The sequence below is a fragment of the Centruroides sculpturatus genome, unplaced genomic scaffold (genome assembly GCF_000671375.1).
Source record: "Centruroides sculpturatus isolate CEXI.00-Female unplaced genomic scaffold, Cexi_2.0 scaffold1042, whole genome shotgun sequence".
NCBI lineage: Eukaryota > Metazoa > Arthropoda > Arachnida > Scorpiones > Buthidae > Centruroides > Centruroides sculpturatus.
The window spans coordinates 113069-120362 of record NW_019385274.1 but is presented as its reverse complement, the minus strand read 5'-3'; positions in this window follow the sequence as shown (position 1 = coordinate 120362).

The following is a 7294-nucleotide window of genomic DNA, read 5'->3' as shown; positions in this document are numbered from 1 at the left end:
AAATTATGAAACTGTCAGCATTACATCAAAAACTACGATTATATGTTTAATTCCTTCATTTTGTCTTTTTTCTAAGGTTAAAATAATTTTGGAATTCCGAAAGTGCTTTTATTATGTGTATTTTATTGTTATTTGATTCAAAAACACAAATATAAACATATTAAATTTAAGAAACTTACTATAAATTATGTCAGCTTACATTGATTAACATCAGCTTTGTGTGAAATTTGAGAGAAAGGTGTTATTTTCAAGGTCAGGGTAGATGGTAAATGTATCCCACACTGACTAACTATTACTACTATTACTAAAGTCAATAAGTCATTAATTGTTTTATTGTCTTTGTAAATACAAACTCTCTTCCTGATTTTAAGTTGGTCAAATTACAACATTATTATTTTATTGTACTCAGAAGAATGTTTTCTTTAGTTGTTTACTGTCTGATTAATTTTATATTTTAGTCACAGTTTAGATGGCATGCCAGTAACCCCGGGGTTTCTGGCATGCAGGTCTCTTGTTTACATGTGTCATGCCAATCATTCTGCAAAAATATGGTAAGAATTTCCTGACTATTCGACATGTGTTTAGTATGACAGCCTTATCCAACCGGATATGTTGGCCCAACACCTGGCTGCCACATTGTAGGCCTAGCCAAGCCCATAATGGGCTTGCTAGAAAAGGCCCTCTTAGTGCCCACAGGGTGAAAAGAGTTAAAAAAAAAAAAAAGTATGACAGCCTTCTGTAGTGTGATGTATGTGTTGTTGTAAAGCCCTAATGTTTCTAGACTTTTGAGTAGTTATGTGATAAGAAGCCTATGCAAGAAAGAACTATTGGCATAAAAAATATTTTAGCCATTCTCTACAGACACTATTTTGTGGGCAAGTTCTGGGTACTTACTAATTTTTTTCAGTTTTTGTATTTTCTATTCTGAATGTTTGAAACAGCAATGCCTATGAAGTTTTGTTTTGTTTGTCAATGAATGTGATGTCTACGTTTGTGGTGTTATTATTATTAAAATGAATACATCTATCAGAATGAATGTACAACCTATATCATGAATTTGAAATAAAATTTTATATACATGGCTTACAGAATCCAAATTACATGAAGCTAATTACACTTCTATCCAAAGAACAAATATTCTATCTACCACTCAAACCCTAAGCACTTAATTATTGTCTTGTACCCAGTAAAAACTGTTTTTTACAAAAATTGCAATGCCAAAAGTTGGTTGTGAATATGACTATTAATGATAAAAACAAAAGATCAAGAGTTAGAGTTACAAGTTAATCAATTACCATTCACTGTATTTTTAGTATGTGAACACTTATAATGTGTTTAACTTCTAACTCTAATTCTTGATTTTTGGTCACGAATACAGCTGTAAATAACAAATAAAAACAAATATATATAGAAAAAAAACCAATCACCACAGATATCACTTAAAACACTATAAAACAATTTTATTTTTATTATTTGTGAAGGTGCCATGCAAAAGCAAACAAATCCACAATGCTTGAAGCAGATGATCCAGAAAAAGAAGAAAATAACGGAAACCTGTGTGATTGTTTGGGAGAAGACATTTATTGTTCATCCCTGTTTTGTAAAATGCCATGCTTTTTGATAAGTCAAAGTAGTAGCCAGTATAACAAAGCAAAAAAGAATATAGTGGCTAAGCAAAAGAAAACATATCCTAACATAGTTCATGCAAAAAAAAAAAAAAAACATATCCACCCTGTCCAAGCAAAAAGAAACATGTCCATATTTTAATGTCATATAATAAAATACTAACCATATTCCTATCAAAAACTGCCTTCAAATATTGATGTTAGATACAAAATGAAAAAAATAAATTTTTACAGGCGTGAGGTGTAAAATAAATTCAATGAGTTTTTTGCATTTTTCCAACAATTGTTTAGAATGGACTTGTTTGCTTTTGCATGGCACCTCCACATTTGTTTATCCTATTAGAAATAACTTTTTCCCACATATTTTATAGACTGTCTAATCTGGCTCTATTCAGGTTCTACTAGATATTGGCATATTTTACTTCCATATTGTTACCTAGAGAGAAGCATATCATATAGAGAGCATATAATAGAAAGCACACTTCTATATAATCAATTTAATCTATACTAATATTATAAAAAGTTTGTAAGTTTGGATGTAGGGGTAATCTCCGAAACTACTCATCCGATTTCAAAAATTCTTTCACCAATATTTAAAATGGAACTTCAGGGTGGACATAGGATGTATATTATTCCGTTAAACATTCATATAAATTAAAAGATATCATCTAGGTTAAGGCTTTTATGCCCAACAGATGGCACTACGAGTATGACGACCTAAGTTTGCTTTTCTGTGAGGCATTATGCTTTCCTGTGAGGATGAACTAAAGCAGATCATCTTGTATTTATCTATATAAATAAAAATGTAATGTTTGTTTGTTCTTACTGATTCCTTTGAAATTTTGACACAACGCTGCATTCAAATACGCACATGTTTTTATATAATATACATGTTGAAATTCCCCCCACTGGGGGGGGAGATGGTTAGGATTAAGGCTTACCGTAAAGAACTCTGCTTCTATTTATACTATTTTAGATGCAGTTTTTTGCATTTTTGATTGTGATTTAATAGGGTACGTCAACAGAATATACACTAAAAAGAGATTTTTCGAAAAATTCCCCCCATGGGGAAAGTGTTATACATTTATAATAGATACATTTTGAGTCACAACGACGCCTGGCGGGGTCTGCTAGTCTGTTGATAATTTGGTTACTTTAATCATGTACATAAGCATATAAAAATGGATTTCAAATATTAAATAGTTTTCACTTTGATATAAGAACATATGGAATAAAGTCAAAAATAAACCAAACTTTTAATATAACTTTTATTACCTTAATAGTACAAGTATTTACAGAAGACTACTTTCAAAATAAGCATCTTATACTCGAAACATCTCTGCCAACATTCATACCATTTATTTGTCTTGTAGCCTATTCTGCATTACCTCTTGTAAAAGGCCTAGCACATTAAGAGTTTGTTTTCAACAACAGACCCATTAAAATGAAGTCTAACATTTACATTCTTGGTCACCTCTATGATGAATAACATCAAAACTCCTTCATCTCTGGCAAGTAAAAAGCTATATTCTCCATCACAATAGTGCTCTAGCATATTGCATTCTCCTAGTTAGTGAATATCTGACAAAAAACCAGATACCAGTACTTCAACAGCTGCCTTAGCCACAACTTCATTCTCACAGACTTTCATGTTTTTACCAAGATGAAAGCTCTACTCAATGATCACAGATTCAAATTTTCATAAGACAAAAACTGTTGCAAACATTTACAAAAGTATGTAGCTGTACAAAATGCTTATTTTAAAAGTTATGTGTAAATATTTATACTATTAATGTAATAAAAGTTATAAGTTTAGTTTATTTTCAACTCTACAGCAATATTTAAATGTTGTAGAAGTACAATTTTTATACAGCATTTAAACTATATATAATTAAATATAAATAATTTCTCACTTCTCATATATTACATAAAATTCAGAACAGGTATAGTGACAATATCTAAAATTGTAATATATGTTAATAAATTTGTTCTTTTAAATTAAATTAAGGTAAGTGCACACTTGGGCAGATAAACAGGACAGACAAAGCATATGGAACAGATCAGTGTGCACACACTTAGTCAGATTGCACTGATGGATTGAATGGAATTTAGAGCAGTGGTGTCCAAACTATGGCACTTGGGCTAAATTCAGCCATGGCATGCATTAATCCAGCTTGCAAACATATTTGACATATCACTTATAATAGAAATAAGCCTACTTTTGGTATATGTGGATATGCAAAATATTTGTGGGCCATTTACCTATGACTTATACACAATTTGGCCTGCCAATCAAACAGTTTGGGCACCATTGATTTAGAGAAAGAAAAAGTGTTCAGATGAGACATTTATTTTGGTAGGAATAATGTCCATGAAGAATTAGTAGTACTGAGCTGCATTTTATTAGAAGAGGATACTGTAAATTATATAATTCTTCATAGTTTTGCACTATAGAAATTAAAATTGAATCTGCTATGGCAAGGAAAATGTGCACAAATAACTATCACTGAAAAAAATAAAAAAAAAGTAATAATAATAGTACAGCAGTAACTTGTTCTTCGAACAACTCTGACTTCAAATGCTTCAGGGTTCAAGTGCTAAATTTTACAAAAATTCACTTTGGAGTTCAAACTGCTCACAGAATGAAAAAATGTGCTCAAAGCATAAATGCAATCTGTTGTGCACACAAGTTCTTCCTCATCCTTGCATTACACTTATCTGTTTTTAATCATAGATGTCTGCAGAAAATTTGGATACAAATAATTACATCAATAAATTGTTAAATCGTTATTTATTTATTTAATTTTTTGGGTGTTTTTCACAAGTAGATTATAGAATACAGTATTCCATCAATACAAAAAGATAAAGTGTCCCATGGTCAAGGATGTAAGATTACATATCTCAATATGTTTATGATTATAATTTGTGGAATTTTTTATTTAATCCCTGGGGACAAGTGAACCATCTACCCTCCTCTGTGGACACTCATGTTTACAATGCGTTTTTTGTTTTCTTTTTGGCATATTTGGTTTCATATAATGTGTGTTATTTGTTGACTTTTAACAAATTTTTCCTGCAATTTTTCTTCATCAACAGCTTTTGGATGTCCCATATATTTTGTATCCTTTAGTTTAGGGGTTCCCAACTTGTGTTCCACAAACCCTAGGGTTCCACAATAAAATCTGTTGAGTCTACTGATGTATAAATGAGGCAATGCAGATTTGGGATTTGAGGTGTAATTGTTGTAGTCCTTACGACATCCTAAACCAATACTAGAGTTATTTATAGCTTTATAAACAGTGGAGACCAATTTATCATAATGGAATAAACCAAAATCATGATATAATGTTTGACAAAGTAATAAAAATCATAAAAACAGTAAAACTTAACCTAAAGCTATGAAAAAAAGTATCCAAGTTAAAAGTATCCAATGTGTAAATAATAGTGCAATTGCTAAATAGGCTTTAATTCATCGATATCTGCAGTGCAAACCTATTGAATCTAATGACAGGAGTGGCCAGTTAGATGTCCAATGGTATTGTGCATAATACGATACTAGTGACAGGACATTCACGTCAGACAAGTGTGACGTGTTGCAAGGCAGTTAATTAATGTTCCATAATCTGTAGTTTTTTGTAGCATAACAGTATAGTGTACAAGATGGCATATCAATCAAAGATTATTAGTGTTTTGCACTGCAATTGTTTTGTAATATTTTAAGTAATTTTCATAGAAAGTTTAGTAGAAATAGTATAAATTTATAGTACTTTTAGTACTGTGTATACCCTGAATTAAAAATTCATGGAGCTTTGGCTGAGAGAAGAGCTTTGAAGAAAAATGTAGCAAGTACTTCAAATGTTTCTAGTGACAAGTCTGAATATTTTCTAATTGTTACAACATAGTTCCATGTACCAAAAATTTACAAAGAAGTTGTACAGCCAGAATTGATAAATAGAAGGAACTATCAATTAAAGCCAAAAACCTTTGGAAAATGGAGAAAGTATTTATCCACCCTATAATCCTATCCTCCATGGGTGTAAACTCATGGATCAAAACTCATCTAAAAACCTTAAATACCGTACTATTGATAAATATTTATCTTATAAGATTAAGAAAGCTGTCATTCTAGAATAAATACCTGTAGTGTCTTTAGATGATTTTTCAATGAACACTAAGTAATTTGTTGCGACCCTGCAGCTTGATACCTGCATGCTCAAGGCATTTACAATATACACTGCCTTTGTAATGAGAAACGAAATTAATGAATAACAACAACAACAACAATAACTGATATATAAATCTATTTTGGCCTAGACAAATACAAAACATTTCACCCATAAAAAAACTTGCAAAAAAGAATGACCACTTGAAAATGGAATTATCATTAAATCCATAGATGAGAGTAAGATATAAAAATGTTTAAGATTACAACAGACCAAGCTCCCAAAACACACAAAATAAAACAGGCTATAACAGGAAATACAACAACAGATTAAATTCAATGATAAAATTCAGCTTAATGTAAAATGTGCATTTAAAACAAGAAACATATATTTTACTAATACTTACATATTCATTTGCAGTTATAGATTGGATGTGAACAAAACTACAGCTACCCCAGAAGAAAACAAAATTAAAACATATAAACAAATACAATCCTAAATTAACTGGAAAAAGTTGACTATCTCATAAGCAGGGAGAATGAGGCCTCAGATATTTCTCATAACTCTCATAATACTCATAACAAATAAATATATACATTATAAGATTATTTCCACAGAAAACAAGAATCATTATAATTACACAAATCTGTAACTCTAACAAAAATAATATACCATTAAATTGTAAACAAAACTAATCTGAATGAAACTGATATAATACAATATATAAAAGACATATCCTCAAAACAAACTGGGTATGGAAAAAACTCTATGATAAGCATCCTAACAATCTTAGCCAAGGATCATATCAACAGAACTGTGTCAAACTGCTGACTAGCTCAAATATGTCTCTTTAGAGAGACAAAAGAAATTATGATTGTCATACAAGATAAGGTCACAAATACAAAAAAATTATAAAATGTATATTGTAGAAGAAACAACACTTATAGATAATACATGTAAGAATGCTGTATCATTCCCAAAACTATAAAACATATCACATTGAGTTGCAAGCTTTTAATACAAATGGTCTACTTACATTGACATAACCAAATAAATGTAAAATATAAAAAATTTGCACACAAATTATTACATACCCAGCTACTATATTACACACACATTGTAGACAGTCTTAGATAACAACATACTATGATTGAGCCACAATCACAGACAAAACAATCTATTGCAAAAACCAGATATTATATTCATTGACAAAGAAAACACACATCATAGATATATCCATTTTAAACACCCACAACATACAAAATACATACACCAAAGAAGAAGAAGAAAAAGAAAAAATTAGTAACTATTACTCTCTTCTACAGGTATCATGTCATATATACTACACAAAAGTCTAGAGACATCAGTTCTTAATAACAGAATGTGCATCATATCAGAGAAAGCAATGAAACTAAATGACAAGTGTTTAGTACAGAAACAATTTTTATTTGTGTGCTGTTGATGTAGCTGTAATTAAGAATTTCCTGATTATGTGACATCAGGAAA